The following is a 19,568-nucleotide window of genomic DNA, read 5'->3' on the forward strand; positions in this document are numbered from 1 at the left end:
GCTTCAGGAATTGGTACAAGTATTTGTCAGAGACACAGAAGTGGCAGGAAATGCATATATTTATTGCCAGGAACTGGCTCATGTGATATGAAGTCCCACAGTCTGCCATCTGCAAGCTGGAGACCAGGGAAGCTGGTGGTGCATTCCAGTTTAAGTCTGAAAGCCTGGGACCTGGGGGACCAATGGTGCCGGCCCTGTCCACGGGCAAGAGGAGACCAGATGAGATGTCCCGGCTCAACAGTGAGGCAGGAGAAAAGGGCTGAATTCTTCCTTCCTTCCCTTCCCTCCTCCTTTTGTTCTCTTTAGGCCTCAGCAGGCTGCATGGGGCCCATCACACGGAGGAGGGCCATCTACTTTATGGGCAACCGGGCACAATCAAGGTGACACATGCAAATCAGCAACTCACAGCACATAAACTGGACTTAAGTCAACCACACATCCCACACCCCTGTCCACTGATCAGTTAAAAAATAGGCAAGTGAATAGGCTCATTCCCCAAATAGAATAAAAGAAATGAACAAGGAGAGGGAAAGTCCTGTGCTACTGGGAGATAAGCACGTCCTCTTTGCCACGGGTCTGACCCTGCAGCTGAAGAGAGGCTGCTGTATTTACCTTGCTCCCAAGGGAGAGGGTGAAGCCAACATGGTAATAAAACTGGGAGATGGAGACAAACCAAACCCTGGGTACATTGCTTAGCCTCTGGATCCAGCTGTACCTGAAGACGTCCCTCACTGATTGTCTGTGACATGGCCAGTTTGGATTTTGTACAGGCCAGTTTGCATTGAGCACCCTTTCACTTGGAATGAAACGAGACTTTACTGAAACAGTACTTTGAAGATGACTCAGGTACACTCCGCAAAAGCAGGGAAACTGAAAACCTATGAAATGATGTGTGAGAACTGGTACATTAACAGAAAAAGCCCCCCCTTTTGGATCTCTTTCACCACCCAGTAAGGCATCAGGAGGCAAACCTGCCATCTATGTTGGGCGCTTGGTCTGTGTGAGGGCCGCACCGAAGGTGCAGGTAACAGAGCCCCGGTCAGTGCCCCAAACAGCCCACCAGTTCATACAACAGGAATGACAACCCCTTCACTCGGATATTTCTCTAAGGCCATGAAAATGTGTTCACAGACATGGCCTCGGTGGGTCTGTGGCACAGCCCTGTGAGGAAGACAAGGCGGGTGACACTGGGCTGAGTCTACAGGTAGGCAGGCAACCGAGGCTCAGAATACTCCTTACGCTCCTGATGTCGCACAGCTGTGAGTAGGAAGAACCAGGAATAGTCTGGCTTCTGTGACTGCTATTCTCACCCTATTTTTAAAAGACGTTTTCTCATTTTGTTCTAAATTATAAAAGAGTTCATGTTCTTGTTAACTGGCGAAGTGATGAAAGCACACGAAGAAACACTTAAAACTCTCTCCCTCTGTTTCCAACTTCCGGAGCGACGGTGCCCAACGCTGGCGGCACAGGACAACTCAAGGTCGTCCAGAATGTCTCGCTGGGCACCCACCGAAGGCCTGGGGTGCTCCGGACCAGGCTGCAGGCGTAAGGGTTTCCTAAAGCTCTCCAGGAACTAAAAAAAAGAAACCGGCCTTAGTAACTTTAGAAAATGTTATTTTGACCAGAAACTGTAAAAGTTAAAAACAAACAAACACTGAATTCTGTTTTGTAAATTTGTAAATTCGCTTTCCATGGGGATGCAGGTAACTAATTCTCAAAGCAGTATTTTATATCTACACCAGGGTTGAACAAATAAGTGAGTGAGTGGTAGGTGTGGGCCACAAACGTCTCACTATGAGGGAAAGAAATGGAAAATAGGCAAGGAGGGAAGGAGCACATGGGCTGAGATACCGGACTAGGGTCAGAGACATTGGTGTGAACTTAAGCTTAATTTTTAAAAGTCTATACATAATAATTACATATTATATGTTATATATCTATTAAGATTATATGCACAGTATAGCAATTATTTTGATATTTAATGATAATTAGTAATTAATAAATAAAATGTTTACTGTTACTACAGAAAAAAGGGAAGACTGAGGAACTGTCGCAGGCCAGAGGCGCCGAGGAGCCTGATGACAGAAGCTGCAGGTGCCCGAGCTGGGCCCTGGAAGAGAAAGGACCCGGTGAGAGGCGTGAGATGGGCGTGGAGCCCGGAGGAGTTGAGAGGGAGGAACCGCTGCAGGCTCCTGGTTGCCACACAGGTGCCACAGCTGTGCAGGCCGTCGCAACACGGCAGCTGTGTGGCAGGTATGCAGATCACCTGGGCCATCTGTGCAGAAGCCTTCCTGTGAAATCTACTTTATTTCAAAATAAAACCTTTGTGAAAAGTTCATTTTGGAATACATTGAGGCAGCAGTGGGGGAACATTTCCCCAGTTGATTCTCTCACGCAGCCAGGGTTGAGAACCACCTTCCCAGCAACGCCGAAGGGGCTCATCGCCCTGGCCGCAGGCTCAGTTGGTTGGAGCGCCAGGGCGCGGGTTCGATTCCCGGTCAGGGCAGTACCAAGGCTGTGGGTTCAGTCCCTGGTGGGAGTACATATGGGAGGCAACCGATCGATGTTTCTCTCTCTCCCTGTTCCTTCCTCTCTAAAGTCAATAAAATAAAATAAAGGTACTCCTCCACACTGGTCTCCAGGAGGGCGTTCACCCAAACACATAAACACGTACTTTTTAAGACATCAACTTTTGCTCTAAATGGATCCTACTAAACACATTACTCTGCCACTTGTTCCCACCCAGCCGTCAGCGCCCCGTAATAAACGGCCCAGGCACCGCCTCGCCACCATCCTTTCCTGATAGACACTCATGCTGTGGCTGTTTTCAGCATGTCTCACTGTCTCGCTCCGTCAGTGAGTCTGTGACGTCGCTTTTAGTGCGTGGCTGGGGTTTTCATGGATGGTCTGTGATCCTTCCCTGACAAAGGTGTATCTCCTCTTTCCGTCTGTTGCAAATCCCCTCCTGTGCCGGTGAACAATGGCGCATTCTGAATGGCTGCCCGCGTTCCTGGCTTTCGGATTTGCTCTCACCCCCCGAGCCGTAAGCTGGACTCGCTGTCCCTGCACCGAGGAGCAGGCTCCGAGGGTTGCTGGGCAACACGGGGCGGTGAGGACTGAGAACAGGGAGGGACAGGGACCAGGCAGAAACTTGCTCCAGGACAGGAGGACAGGAGGCTGGGACGGATGGGGCCTAAGGCTGGGCCCAGGGAGGGCAGTGGGTGGCAGACCCCGGGTCCTGGGGACACTCCTGCCCTTTCCTCCCCTGGCTGCCAGAGAGGTTGATATGAGATGTCATCAGATCCTGCGCCCTGCCCCCTGCTGCCCCAACACGCGTGTGATTTTCATTTTCACTCTGAGTAAAACAGTGTCCACACCGGGACTCGCAGGACCTGCATCCGCTGCCACTCCTCTGCCCACGCCCGCCGCCCCTCGCTTGCCGTGCTCCACGCCTCACTCCGGGCACCTTCAGTTCGCGGGAGGCGCTGGGCTCTGGGCCTTTGTACTCGTTTCCCTGAGCAACTGGCACCATCACAACTTGCTGTTCCCACCTTCGTGGTCACCTCTCCAGACAGGCCTCCGTGACCGCCCAGTGCGCCTGTCAGCGTCCACTCTGGCATCTTGCGTGTCCCCCGGCACGTTCCGCAGCCTGCTATGGTTCTGTCCTACCTGCCTTCCTTGCTGGAGAGGCGCACCCTGAGAGCAGACCCCTGACTGGTTCGCCTCTGCGTCCCTGGTGTATGATGCATAGTAATTAATAAATATCTATTTGAATGGATGGATCAACGTGTCAATGACTGAAGTGCCCGAGGCAGCTCCTTATTTGCAGGCTGACAGGTTAGCCTGCCTGGTCCCACGGATGCTGGTAGGAGGCACAGGCCTCCTGGCCATGGTGAGAGGAAGTGAGTCACTCACAGAGAGGGGCGGCCAGCGTCAGCATGAGTCACGATTCTGGGGGCCCGGCGCCCGCAGCGCGGTGAGGAGGGCACGGTGCCACCTGCACATGCCGCAGGGTGGCGGGGAGGAGCCCTAAGGTCAGGGAGCCTGAATCCTGCTTACTAAGCAGCAGGCCTGCCTGCCGAAAGCACACCTATGCGCACTCCAGAGGAAGACGCCATCTGTCTGCCAACTGATCTCAAGGCGAACACCCTTGGAGAGAAGGTTCGGAGCAAACTCCATCGGTCCTTCCGCTCTTGAGACGCACAGAAACGCGCACGAAGACCGTCTCCCTCTCCAGCAGCTGCCACCCTCCCCGCCCAGCCGCTGCCCCAGGACTTCAGATGCCCCACATACGTGGGTCCTGGAGCACCCGCCCCGAGTCCGGCTCACTTCGCTTAGCTGCGGTCCTCCAGGCTCATGCGTGTTGCCCTGATGGCGGGATTTCCTCCATAAAGTGGTTTTACAAAAAGAATTGCCTCTTAACAGAATGGATAGATATTTTGTCTCAAGGGTTAGGGCCCATCTATCCTGAACTATTTAAACAGACCCCCTGGCACAATAAGTCAATCCCTACCTTAAATGTTTTCAAATATCTTTATTTGTCCTATGGAATTCCCACAGAGGATATGCAGGCCGGAGGCAGTGTCCAGCCCTCAGACGCGGGAACTGACCACTTGGCGGAGGAGCAGAGCCCCAAACTTTCGACCTAGGATTCAGGTGAAGTTCTTGCAGGTAATGCAGGTAGGAAGACCAAAGTGGATCTTTGATTCTATGACCGGGGCCGTCACAGATGCCTGAAGCTCTGTGAGCCCGGGGCCAGCATTCACCTGGCTCCGCCTTGTGCCCCCAACGCCCGGGCGCTGCGTGCGTGCAGAAGTCTCTCATCAATCGTTCAAGTGAGGACGGGACATTGGACAGAATGAATAAACCAAGGAGGGGAAGGTTTTGATTTTTTTTTTTTAAATCCACAACTGAGGACATGTAGAGAGAGGAAGGGGGAGGGTAGAAACAACGTGAGAGGGAAACATCACCCTGTTGCTTCCTGTATGCTCCCTGGCGGGGGATCAAACCTGAAATCCAGGTGTGCGCCCTGGCGGGGGATCAAACCTGAAATCCAGGTGTGCGCCCTGGCGGGGGATCAAACCTGAGATCCAGGTGTGCGCCCTGACGGGGGATCAAACCTGAAATCCAGGTGTGCGCCCTGACGGGGGATCAAACCTGAGATCCAGGTGTGCGCCCTGGCGGGGGATCAAACCTGAGATCCAGGTGTGCGCCCTGGAGGGGGATCAAACCTGAGATCCAGGTGTGCGCCCTGGCGGGGGACCAAACCTGAGATCCAGGTGTGCGCCCTGACGGGGGATCAAACCTGAAATCCAGGTGTGCGCCCTGGAGGGGGATCAAACCTTCTACCAAACGAGGCGCTGCGGGCGGGCGGGGAAGCTTCAGCTCGGAGGGGTCCCATGTCCTAGAAACCTCGACAGCTACGCACTGCCTCCCGATCCTTAGGCCTCCAGGTGGAGAGGGGAACATTGCATCCAGTTTTGGGAAACCTTCCTGGGAACCAAGAGAAGCCTCTACTCGAAGTGCGCTGTGCGGCCAGAAGCCCACAGGCACGGGGCGGCGGGCGCGGCTGGCTGCAGCAAGGCGGCCAGAAGCACCCACGTCTTCGCCCGATGTGGGCACTTCTGAGAAAGTTCGGAGAGTGACGGGGGCTGTGCAGAAACGCCGGCCCTCGGGCACTGCTGGGAGGAATGTGCTGCCAGACCGCCCTCGGCCCGGACCCACCTGCTTCCCTGCCCAGCACACTTCCTTTGATGGGCGGTAGGAGCCTGACCAGCCGCCGAGGGAGGGGCTGGCGTAGATAGAATGCATAGCACAGCTACGAAACAGAAAATGTTTGAACGAAAAAGTTGTCTCGAGAATGATGCAGAATGAGAGGACTGATTTCAAACATGTGGAGAGTATTTCCCAAGCTGATGGGAACCGCTAACTCTGGGTGTGGGGAGAAGACACAGGGGCTGGGCTGGCGATCAAAGGAGATGTTAGCTGCCGATGAAAACACTTTAATTTTATGGGAGAGGGTTTATATGTGTGATGGGGCACAGCAGTTAGGCAGGGGCATAACCCTTATGCCAGACCCCTGAATTTGAACCCTGGCTTTGCCATTTCTAGCTGTGTGACCTTGGGCACGTTGCTTAACATCTCTGTGCCTTATTCCCTTCATCTGTGACACGGAATGGTAATATCTGCCTCATAGGACAGTGAGAAGATTTAAAGCATTAATGCAAGTAAAATGCTTAATGCTAGCTATTAATATCATGTGTTATTCAAAGATTTATAATTAATTGAAAATATCGTCCAAGAAACAAAGGAAGGGAAGGAGGAAAGGATACGGAAGGGTTTACATTGCTCTCTCCAAAGTACCGACGGGCTTTGACTGGAGAGAGTATTTACAAAACAGAACGTCCTCTTGAATCATCAGAAATGTCACGTCTTCCTCCCACGACAGGGTAATTATCGCGGCTGGGAGCTTCTGCGCTACCATGGACCCAGTCACGAGGCTGCCGCGCAGGAGTTCAGAGACAGGGAAATGTCTTTCTCTCTCTCCTTCTTTCTTTTCAGCATAATCTAAATTTAACAAGCCCATTAAGGAAAATGCTTCAACAGGCGACATTGAACTGATTACAATATTTAATAAACCCTACTCCCGAACCAGGGCTTTCAACACCAGCGAGGAGCCAGAGCTGTGCTAAATGTATCCCTCTGTGCCAGGATCCTGTGGGAGGGTTAGTGGGGACCCCTCTGTGCACCCGCAAAGAGGGAAATAGCTACGATCCCCTTGGAAAGTGCCCTGTAGAGCTCCCCGGTCACTCGCAGCTCTTGGTGAAGCTGGGGCCCAGCTTTTCTCCCCCTACAACAGAGTAAGACCCTGTTTCAATGGAGAGGCACAATCCCACTGTTTGGAGACCCTAAAACCGGCCAAGGGTGCCTGGGTCCCGCCCTGGCCTCTGTACGGGTACAGAGCCACCTCGCTGTCCCGTCTCTGCTCAGCTGTGGGACAAAGGGGTTTGGCAGTGTGAGGATTTGCATCCCTAGCTGATGCCTCAGTGGTTATCGTTCCAGGGCCACTCCCTTTGCCAAGTGACAGGAGGACAAGCTTCCTGTGAAAACTGGTTCTGTAGCGAGCAGCCTGTCCCTGTGCGCAGATCTCGCCCATACACACCCCGAGGGCCTGCGTCCCAGTTCCCTGCCCTCCTGCGGGGTCTGCAGTGGGGACGCCCTCGCCGCGCAGCAGGCGGGGTCTCCCGTTCTGGAAAGATCTCTCCCGATACAAGGAAGAGGCAAGTCTGCAAACTGGAAATCAGAACGGTGGGAGTGCACCCAGGATGTCGGGGTCTGTCCTCAAGAAAGGCTGCCTCTCAGCTTGTGTCTCAGGGCCCCTGAGGACAGCGGTGTCACAGAGCCTCTGTGGGTCTGGGTCTCGCCTCCCGCCTACATCTGTCTCTCAGGGGTGTCTGTCACCTCTCAGGGACGGCTCTCCTGCTTCCTGGGGGCATGTGCCTCTTAGGTGTCAGCATCTCGGGCTGTCTCCCCATTTCCTTCTCTCCCCCTGGTGTATTTTTCTTTTGGTCTAAAATTTACTGACCTTTGTGGCTTATGGCTTGTGTGGGTGTCTGAAATAGTTTGGACTTTTAAAGATTCAATATTTATAGCCAGATAAAAGAGAAAGTCAGCCTTAGAAAATCCCACAGCTCAGGACCAGCCCAGGGGTAGCTGCCCTGACAACCAGAGCTCACAGCCTGAGGGGCCCTCCATCCTCAGGGGCCCTCAGCTCCGCCTGACCGGAGACACTGAAATGAATCAGCCAGGCCCAGGGTCCCCAGAGGGAGGCAGGGAAAGCCCAAGAGCTATGCATCATCTGTGTTTCCTGCCCTGTGCCTGTGGGCTGCTTAGAGAACAGCCCAGGGAGGTCTGTATGCCAGCCAGGCTGCCGGCCTCCCACCCCTCTGGGTCCCAGGGAAATCAGGCTCTGGTTGATCATGGGCTTGTCCTGGAGACTAGCCCGGGAGTAAACACACAGCGGAAAGGCGGAGCCCTCCTGAGATGCAGTGTGTTCCTGAGGCTGGCAGCAAGCGGTCCCCCCCATCTCTCGCCTGCTGCACAGCGAGGGGTGCAAAGCCCTACCTGGCTGAGGAGCGGGGGGCTGGGCCTGCTAAGCCGTCCCCACACTGCTACTGCCTGCTTCCCCCGTCCGAGGCCACGAGAGCACAACCTGGCTGGTACACCAGGACCCAACCTGATGCATGACACACGGTCAGGAAAATGACCTATTTGCTGAATTTGAGAAACTGAAGGCCCTGCAGCAACCCCCACCCAGCACTCAGACCCAGGGCCGCTTCCTCCTCCCTCCCCCCATGTTCTTCTTCAAAAAGCAGAATTGTACAAAGAAACAGTAATGTGGCCGCTTTCAAGGAGGAGCTGGGGCACATTAAAATAATTCATATTAAAATAACCTTTGATTTTTAAAAGATCATACATAGGAATTGTCCTTTCAAATATAACTATAACTTTATGTTTTGAATAGTTAATATAACACTGCAACGGTAATCATTTTAAAAACACAGCTATGTCCAGTGACAATGAAGTTTCTCATTCACCCTCGAGGTGGGCAAATAATGGCCCCCAGCGATGTCCACGCCCTACCCCCTGCAACCTGTGACTATGTCACCTCATGAGGCGAAAGGAACTTTGTTGACATGCTTAAGCTTAGGATCTGGAATGGGAAGATTATCCTGGATTATCCAGATGGGCCCAGTGTAATCACAGCGTCCTGTTAAGAGGCAGGCAGGAGGGTGACGGTCGCAGTCAGGGAAAGAAACCGAGTTTGAGTGATGGGGGCTGTGGGTGGGCTGTGGAAGCCTCTAGAGGCTGGAAAAGCAAGGAAGTGAGACTCCCCTAGAGCCTCCAGAGCGAATGGGGTCCTGTGGGCCCATATTAGGACCTCTGCCATCAGCGCTGTGAGAGAATGGGAGCTCTTTTAAATAACTCGGTGGGTGGAAATTTGTTAGAGCAGCAGGAGGAACTAAACAACCCCTTCCCTTTCCCCTTCCCCGGGCAACTACTCCTCCCTGTTCTTTTGTCTCCTTCCAGAAACAGTCTAGATAGATAGATAGATGATAGATAGATAGATAGATAGATAGATAGATAGATAGATAGATGATAGATAGATGATAGATAGATAGATAGATAGATAGATAGATAGATAGATAGATGATAGATAGATGATAGATAGATGATGATAGATAGATAGATAGATAGATAGATAGATAGATAGATAGATGATAGATAGATGATGATAGATAGATAGATAGATAGATGATAGATAGATAGATAGATAGATAGATAGATAGATAGATAGATAGATAGATAGATAGATGATAGATAGATGATAGATAGATGATGATAGATAGATAGATAGATAGATAGATAGATAGATAGATAGATAGATGATAGATAGATAGATAGATGATAGATAGATGATAGATAGATGATAGATAGATGATAGATGATAGATGATAGATAAATAGATGATAGATAGATGATAGATAGATGATAGATAGATAGATAGATAGATAGATGATAGATAGATAGATGATAGATAGATAGATGATAGATAGATAGATAGATAGATAGATAGATAGATAGATAGATAGATGATAGATAGATGATAGATAGATAGATAGATGATAGATAGATAGATGATAGATAGATAGATGATAGATAGATGATAGATAGATAGATAGATAGATAGATAGATAGATAGATAGATAGATGATAGATGATAGATGGTGTGAACTCTGAAAAATAAAAAGACACCTACTAAGAAGGGCTCTTGATGCCTAACTGGGCTTAAAACAAACAAACAAACAAACAAACAAAACCACAAAGAAGGGCAGAGCCCTAGCAGAGTCCGCACAGGGCCTCTCAGGCCCTCTGCCTTCCCCCGCGGGCGTCCTGCCCTGCCCGGGGCGCGGCCCGCCTGCCTCAGGGTTTCCGGGGACCCGCTCCAGCCGGCGGGACTGAGCCGCACAGCTCTGAGGGATCAGGGCCGGGCGGGGGTTCTGCCTACATAAGCCAGCTCCCCCAGCCTCCGGAGTCCACTTCCCGCCAAAGAGGCAGGGCTGCGCCCTCCTGGCTGGAGCTGAGGCCTCACCGAGAGCAGCGCGGAGCGGCCCCCGCGGGGGGGCCGAGCCCCTGGCTGAGGAGGGGCCTGCCCGGGAAGCCCCCAGCCCTGGGCTCCCCCAGCCGGGATGCGTTACTGCGGGGCTGCTGGCAATGGAGAGGTTCCTTCTTCACTGCACCCCACACTGGGGGTTCCTGTTGTTGAATTGGCGCCAATGACAGGTGGCTGACAACAGGTACAGAGATAGATGCAAGTGTACATGTGATAGATACATAGACACGGAGATGCCGAGAAGTGGATGCAGAGGTAGGGAACAGGTGACATGTATGTCGTCTCCCACACGCTGTCGGCCACATAGACACTGAGCATACGTGCGCAGGTGTGTGTCACACAGATAACAGCCCGCACGTCTTTCTCCACCTCTGTCTTTCCTTCTAAGAGTATATCTCAGACCTTTAATATCAGTGCCCATAGACATGCTTTGCTCCTCAACATAAATATAATTTAAACATATGAAAAAACGTGGCAAGCAATTCCTTGAGACTCAGTCTGATTTGGTTCCTTGTTTCTAGCTACACGGGCCTGTGAGGGGCGCTGCTCCCCACGGGCCCTCCGCAGCTCCCTGCAGGAGCCCGCAGGCGGTTCGCTGGGTGGGGATGAGCCGGAGGAAAGCTGTCTTGTTTCTGACACTCTGTCCACTTCTCTCTCCCCCCTCCTACGTCTAGTGCCTCCTTCTAACAAAGAAACACAGTCAGGGCAGAAGTGGTGTAAGTAATGCCTGGGCACAGTGTGCTTCTCCCACGAGTGCATGTCGTCCATTTAGAAACGATCAGCCCAACTGGCACTCATTTCTCTGAGGCCAGGCAGCCCTGGGTTCAAACTGGCTGAGCACACACTGCATGTGTGAGCCTGCCCGCGGCTTCATCTTGGATGATAACCCCACGTATATGAGTTTCATTCCTTAGTGATACTGAAGATTAAATTAAATGGCACCATGAATAAAGCACCTCCCCAGGACCGGTGTGGGAGCAGCCCAAGACCACTCTCAGGTTTCGGGATTCTGAGAACTTAAAAGCTGTTTTGTTTAATTAGAGTAAAAAAGTACATCTTAAAATCAGGAAAAGAAATAAACACATAGGGCAGAGCCTTCCTGCTGTCCTCTCCCTGCAGAATCCCTAGCAATGATACGTGACGACATGTGGGGACTCTCCCGCCAGGAGGCCCCCAGGCCCCGGTGTCAGTCACAAAGGCATGGAGTGCCTCCAGCCACCCGAACTCAAGTTGGTCCAGCATGCCCCAAGCCTCAGGAATACAAAAATAATGATTAGCCATGAATCACATTGTTGGCATACATTAACTGGCACGGCTCAAAGTCTCAGCTATAAAGAAGCTCTTGGCCGGCAGGATGTGCCACAGGTCATCTCCCGGGAGCTGGTCAGGGCCCGTCCTGAAGGCCTGCGGAATGTGCAGGGTTTGGGCGAGCCAGGCCTGCGAGGGAGCCTTTTCCGCACGATGCCTCTCAGAGTCAGTAAATAAAGGTTTACTTCTCTCCCCCAAACCCTCCCCTACTCTTGACTCAAACAAGACGACAAATGAGCCAACAGTAAGCTACCGGCACTGCGTTCAGTGTCACCCCACTTGGTCTTCACAATACTTCCCAGGGGTGCCCCCTGTTCCCTTTCTTAGGTAAGGTGGGTGGTCTGTTTAATATCACACTGTTGCTGTGCTCAGGGCGAGGATTCAAGTTAAGCCTCTAACAGCAGAGCCCATGCTATGTCATCTCTACCTCCCCCACATTTACCAAAATGGGCACCAAACAGAGACAAGGGACACGGTACTTTCCCCTGGATGCCCAGCAAATTCACACATTTCTCATCTCTTTCTTAAACGTCAGTTTCCCAAGGAGGAGTTCTGTAGATCCTCAAACTTAATTCAGCCTAGCTGTCAGCACAGTCACAACGTAGGACAATCAGGAAGAGACGGAGACTGAGGTCGTGAGAGGAAGCAGATAAAGACAGGTGTCGCCTGCTGCTGACGAGAGCCAGTGGACGCCTGACCTTGGCGAGGGGGAGGCACAGTGGCCTCTGCCAGCTGTCGGGGAGACTCATCCGGGCAGGCCCTGATTGCTCTGTGCGGGGGAAGTGAAGAGCTCTATGTTTCTAAGGAAGGATTTGCTCAGGGAAAAGGGCATGGCATTTGTACAAGCTTTTAAATCATTATTTTAAATGTTAAATGTTTAAGTTTCTTGGACCCTGGACAAAATCCCAAATCACTCTATTATTTAAAGCCCTCATAGTTGTGCATTTTATTGCTTCTTCAAAGTACATGATAACACTGTACTAACAATCATTTAAGATTCATAATAGCTATTTTTAATATGTATTATAAGTTGCTTGAAAGCAAGAATAATTTCCGATTTATTTATCAGTGACTAAAATAGTGCCTGGCATTCAGCAGACATTCAATAAATACTTGATGACTAATAAGTGAATAAATTAATACAGTGTTGTCAGAGGCGGGCTTTCTTAGGTGGCTTCGTGCTCCCTCTGGGAGGGCTGACCGTTTACGGACGAAACGCTTCGGCGCAGGGACAGGAAGAAAGTCGTACGGACTCACTGTGCAGCCCCAGCCTTCATATACTGACGCTCTGGTCCCCGGGGTGGGTGTGTGTGGAGACGGGGCCTTCATAGGGCGATTAAGGTTACACGAGGTCATAAGGATGCCGCTCTGATCCCTGCGACTGGCGTCCCTGGACGAAGAGACCCGGAGAGCTCGCCGTCTCCACTACGTGAGAACCGAGAAGGCCGCCGTCCGCAGGGAGAGGGAGACCCCGTCAGACACCAGCTGGCCAGCCCCCTGACCCTGGGCTCCCCGGACTCCAGGGCTGTGAGAAAACACGTTTCTGTTTTTATGCAGCCCCGTGTGTTACTGTGTGGGACAGCCCCTGAGGATTAATACAAAGGCTGGAGAGGTTAAGTGCACAGGCTCAGAAACAAGGTTTGACAGTTTAATCCCCCTCTGCAATTTACTATTGTAAGTGCCATCACATTAATGATCCCGTCCGTGCCTCCGTGCCCACATCTGCATGGTGAAGGAGATAGCTCAGAGGGCGTGGGGAGGAGACGGCGTCATCACACGCAAGGTGCTCAGAGCAGGGCCTGGGCGCGGCAAGTGCTACGTGAAGGAGGCAGGCTGCCTTTCCGTGGGTGGCGTTTCCACAGCACGGCCTCATCCACGAGCCCTTGGGAGGGCTCTCACCGCTCCCTCATGAAGAGCTGGAGTCCGTTCCCCTTTCTTACATCTGCGTTTTCCCCGTGATCGGCTTTCACCAGCAGGATGTGGTAGAAGAGAGCTGAGTAACTTTAAGACGAGGCTTCAAAGATCAGTTTCCACCTTTAGCTCTTGCAACACAGATTTCTGAAACCCTCGCACAGTGAGAAAGCTAAACCAGCCCAGGGACGCCTGGACAGAGGAGAAGCAAGGTCCCAGCCACAGCCCCGGATGCTGTCCCGAGACACTGTCAGCCCTGTGAGGGACGTTGCCTGGGCTTCCTGCTTTCCCGGGACCCCAGCTGACGCCACATGAGCCAGGAATCCCCCCCGAACACCCCAGCATCATAAAAATAGTAACTTATTCTAGTTTTAAGGCATAAAATTTAGGGTGGATTTTACACAGCAAGCGATAACCAAAACAGAAATGAGTACCGAAGTTACATCCTGCGTAACAAAACCCTCAATCGTGTGGCACTAGCTTTGGGCTTGGAGACAGCATAGCCTGAAGGGCAGGAAGGTACTTGATAGAGGCTAGAAATGCAGCGAGAAAACTGTACTGGGGCTTTGAGAGAAGATGCATGTTACATGATGGCACCTTAGGCATCCTTCACTATAGTAAGGTGAAAGATAAAAGGTGTACTTAATGAAGTTATGGGTCTGATTAGGTGGCTTCCAGAATAAAATGCCAAATGGCTTATTTCTGGCTTCTTATGATAAAGTATTGGGGGAGAAGATAGTTTAAAGAAGGAAATGTTCAATATTTAAGCAGAAATTAGAGAAAATATTCTCATCTTGTAGGTTTAGAAAATAAAATTGTTTCTATTTTTTTCAGTTTTTCTATGGTGTGAAAGAGCCTCAAAGTAAATAAAAACTTCAGGGAAAGATTAAATCTAAGACATTGCCACTAAAACATAGTCTCAGGTCAGTATCAAGTAAAGGGTAGTAGCTGTAACATTCTTTGTTAAGGCTTCAGAAAAATATAAAAAAGTATCTCCTAGACCCTATCACTGGACAAAAGGACTTCAAAAAATGTGATGAGTGTTGTGCTACAAAATCTTAACTACATCCTAAAGCAGAGAGACATTTTTTCTGTAGAGATATGTGGGTTTGTGTTTTTGTCTAGTAGTGTAAATCTCAACAAAATTCATGAAAACCAAAAAAGTTTTAAAGAGATTTGTACTAATGGGAGAAACACAAGCTTAAATTAAAAAAGACATACATTTTAAAATGAAGAAAAACTTCTAAGCCCCTTAATTTCTATGACTAAGGAGTGATCATACAGAGCAACTCAGCTGTAAAATAACAGGTAATTTCTAATGAAAAAGAAAAAGATTGCTCAAAAGAAAAATTCCAGAGGCCAGAGAATAGGACCAAAAACTACTGAGAATAATTCCCCAAAGCATAAATGGACCCTAATCAATACACATTCTCTGCCTGCAGAATAGGGAGAATTGGCAACGTGCATGCATGATTTCAGAATTGCTATGGGCCAGTGACTGCCATGGGCCTCTGGTGATGCTCTCCTTGCCGCTCTATTTTATGCTGAGTGGTGGAGGCAGATGGACTGTCTTTAGGGTTTACAGGCCTCTTTTATCTGAGCAATTGCACTTAAGGATAGTGATTTAGATTTAGATGACAAGGTCTTGAACCTTGCAGCTGAGTCTGGTGCTATAAAGGGCTGGGAATGTTAGCAGCCTTGTGAGGAAATGAATACAGTTTTCATACCAGAGAAACTTAAATTGTGGCCATAGAGCAGACTGGGCTGGATCTTCTAATGATCACCAAGGCAATACTTCCCTCCCCACATGCTTTTTGCAATGTGATCCTGAACTATATTTGTGAAAGTAACAAATCAGAAACAACTTAATTGTCCAACATCAGAAGATGAATAAATTGTGGTAAAAAGCATTAAAATAAAGGAATATTTGAATATTTATTTAATGGCATACCATGACTCATATTTATGACAAAACTTTTAAATGAGAATACACACACACACATAAACATTTAAAAAAGCAAAGCAATTGTGAAGAACATTACAGTTGACCCTCGAGCAATGTGGGATTAGGGGCACCACCCTCCTCAAACAATCTTTATAACTTTTGACTCCCTCAAAAGTTAAGTTGTCTTTTGGTATTTAGCAGGAATTGGTTGCAGATACCAAATCCACGTATGCTGAAGTCCTCTATATAAATGCATAGATTGATGCATTCAACCATCCTTCCCTATCCATAGACTCTCAACTGTGGATTGAACATATTACAGGTATTTACTGAAAAAACCCGTGTGTAAGTGGACCCACACAGCTAAAGCCCATGCTATTCAGGGCCAGCTGTATCTCCAGAGTGGTATGGTGGATAAGTCTTGTTCGCTCTTCACTTATTTGCACTAAAATGAACATCTGTAACTTTGGGGATATATTTTATTACTTCTTAGTAATAATACACACACAGCACTCTGACACGGACATGCCTCCTAGACTCTCAGATGTCAGAGCCCATGCCCTTTCTAATGCAAGGTCTGGTGGGCAGATGGGCAAATTCCTGTCACTGAGCCCGTTTCCTCATCTGCAACATGCGACGCCCTGTGACCTTTAATATCCAGTGGAGCTTGGTGGAAGAGAGCCGAGCGGCTTCCAAGGATGGACCTGAGGCGGGCTGAAGCTTCACCCATCTCTCTTGGAATCTTGACCTTGGCACCCAGGCTTCATGCTGTGGGGAAGCCAAGAGGCCATGTGAGAGGCCCACATGGGAGAGAACAGAGGCCTCCATCCTAAGCTCAGCTGTTCTCCCAGAGCACATCCAATACCAACCACTCACCTTGAGTGAGGCCATTTCAGAACTTCTAGCTTCACTATGGTTCCCCATCTACATCGATCCCATATGAAGCAGAGGAACCGTCTAGTTGGATCACAGAACCCTGAGAAGTAACAGCTTGTTTATGCAACTGTGTTTTGGTGTGATTTGTTGCACAGCTACAGATAACCGAAACAATGTTCATTTTTATTGTGAATTTTAAAATATATATATTTCTATGGTGTTTTGATTTTCCTTGCTTTGGCTCAGGCCCACCCTGGGTTCAGTGGAGAAGAGGGTCCTCAGTATGTTCAGCTGTCACTCAACCTTTGCTTGCAGTGAAGCAGTTCTGCAAATCACCTCTTACACAGTCTGCGAGAAGCCCAGTAAAGCCACAGATTGGGAGCCACAAGATGACACAAATACCTATAGGATAACATGATGGAGTTTAACAAGGATGAATGCAGGCCCTGAATTAGTATTAAAAAGCCAGCTGCCAAGGACATGTGGCTTAGCAGAAACACACATTTAAAAACTCAGCCTTTCTTTTTTTCATCAAGTTTATAAGTATTGAAAGAGCAATGAGGCTGCCAAAAAGCCTAATGTGCATGTAGAGTCTATTACCAGAAGCAAAGCACCAAGACTAAGGAAGGCTCTGTTTACCCTCTTGGGTCAGACCACACATGGAAGATCCCGGTTGCTCAAGGAACTTGAAAACTGAAATGGGAAAACTGGAGTAAATTCTGGGGAGAGTGACAAACCAGAATTCACGTTATTCCAATTTAAAAATAATTTGAATTAATGAGTGCATAGATGCCTAGGGAATGACAAAAGGGATTTATTTTAAAGACTTAAAAACAACGCTACGTCTTGACTTCATTTATGCACAGAACAAAGTCATACTAAACAGACACTGGATGCCCCATCATCTGAGTGTTAGAGAGAGCAGTGGGCTTCTTGCATCTTGTAGCTTGTGTGTGTATAAAACCAAGTGCGCCTGGCCATTTTTGCTCAGTGGTTAGAACATCGGCCTGCAGACCAAAGGGCCCAGGGTCAGATTCCTGGTCAAGGGCACATACCTCGGCTGCAGGTTCAATCCCCAGGCCCAGTCAGGGTGTATGCTGGAGGCAACCAATCGATGTGTCTCTCTCTCCCCCTCCTCCTTCCCTTCTACTCTCTCTAAAAAAATCAGTGGAAAAAATAAATAAATAAAATCAAGTGAGTCAGCAAGATAATTTGTTATAAAGCAAATAAATAAGATTGATTGAGTCAAACCCATCTGTGGGGTTGGAAGTCTTTATATTGGTTATTCAGAGAAAAAGCTTGTCCATGAAAATGGAATTTAAAATGAGATTTAACTCATAAGAAGAAAGTTATGTAAAATTATTGGGGAGGGGGGAGGCATCTTTCTAGCCCATAGAAGCACAAGTGGAAATACCCCCCAGCTGGGACAAGTTGGCATGTTTGGAAACATAAAGAAGCAGGGTGGCTGCAGCTAATGACACAGGGAGAGCCGAGCGAGCCGAGAGTAACCAGGGCGCACGGCCATCCTGGGTTCAAATGCTGTTCCACTGTCCTCAAAACGCCGTTGTTCTGGTCGCGGTTTAGCTCTGAAGTCAGGCTTGGGGCTTGACTATTATGGTGTTTGTACATGGAAGATATAAGGGGAGAGACCCGAGGAGCAGCCTAGAATGTGCTAGTTCCCCCAGGAGCCCTCTTCGGCTCTCTGGGAGGCTGGCATGTGGAATTTGGGCAGGGGCAGGGTCAGAGCTTGGTGTCCCCCAGAGGTAACACCGGGATCTTGATTGGTGGAAACTACAGAGGTTGACCAGCTCAGCAAAAGGCAGAGTTTTGTGATCTATTCCCATATCCAGGGACAGACTCTGTCCTGATAGGTACTGAGTTTCTCAGGACAGGAAATGTCCGAGGAAAATCTGGATCCTGCCTGAGGTTCTAGTCGTCAGAAACCATGCGATGACATTAGACTGAAATCGGTGTTTCCCAAAGGGCAGGGCACATGCCACAGTTGGTAACGGTAGACGTGCCATTAAATAACATTGAGTCAAGCAGTAAAAAGGTTATTCTTTTCTACCCTGGCTGGGTAGCTCAGCTGGTTAGAGTGTCATCCTGATACATCAAGGTTGTGGGTTCAACCCCTGGTCAGGGCGCATACAAGAATCAACCAGTGAGTGCATGAATGGGTGGGAAAGAAATCGATGCTTGTCTCTCTCTCCCTCTCTCTCTCAAAATCAATAACTTTTTAAAAAAGTTATACCTTTAAATTATTCTGATTTTGTCAAGGAGAACACCTCATTTATCCTTAATACCTAGCACCTGCTTCGTATCCCTTTTTCCAAAAGGGAGTAAATCCTGAGATAACGACTCTTTCTTGCAAGACTTTTAAAACTATTTTGCTCTCACTGTATTTATTTATATATGTATTCATATATTTAAGGTAAATGATGTGGAATTTATATTTATGGCAGTAATTTAGCATTACTTTTTTATAAATAAAGTACGTTATTAAAGAATCATTTTGATTTAAAGAACACTGTCATGCATGTAGGAATGGATGTTGTATGTTGTGAACCGTAACTTTGGGAGAAAATCATTATAGCACTAAGAACATAAACGCCATTTAGCAGACTCTGGTTAGACCTTCAAGTCCCTCCCAATCCTGAGCTCTTCAGACTCCATGAAATAAAATCGGGTTTAAATTGCTCTGCTGATTTTCTGAACAAAGTCAGCCCCTTCTCAAGAAAGCAGATAGCCAGGGTTCAGTCACGCATGGCTAGTTGAGTGGAAGAGTCGTCTCTGAGGACTTTTAGCCCCACTCTTTGCTACCTTGTTTAGTTGTCAGGTTCAGAAACCCCAGCGTGATGGTGAATTCTCCGTGTCAGCTCGGCTAGATCACAGCAGCCAGGCATTCGGTCAAGCACCAGTCTAGGTGCTGCTGTGAAGGTGGTTTTTAGATGTGATTGGCATTTACAATCCGTAGACTTTAAGTAAAACAGACTAGCTTCCAGAATATGGGTGGGTCTCAGCCAATCAATCAAAGGCCTTATGAGCAAAGACTGAGGTTTCTGGAAAAAGAAGAAATTCTGCCTCTAGACTGCAATGCAGAAACTCTGCCTGAGTTTCCAACTCTCAGACACAAGACTGCAATGTGAACTCACCTGGGTGTCCAGGCTGCCAGCCTGCCCTGCAGATTTCAGACTTGCCAGCTCCTCGGTCATGTGAGCAATTCCTTAGAGTAAGCGTCTCTCTCTTTCTTGATAGGTAGACAGATAAATAAAAAGAATATTTATATCTATATCTTTATCTACCATCTATATCTATAATTTTCTCTCCCTATGTGTGTGTTTGTATAGATATAAA

This window comes from Miniopterus schreibersii (assembly GCF_964146895.1).
Source record: "Miniopterus schreibersii genome assembly, chromosome: 3".
NCBI classification, from domain to species: Eukaryota; Metazoa; Chordata; class Mammalia; order Chiroptera; family Miniopteridae; genus Miniopterus; species Miniopterus schreibersii.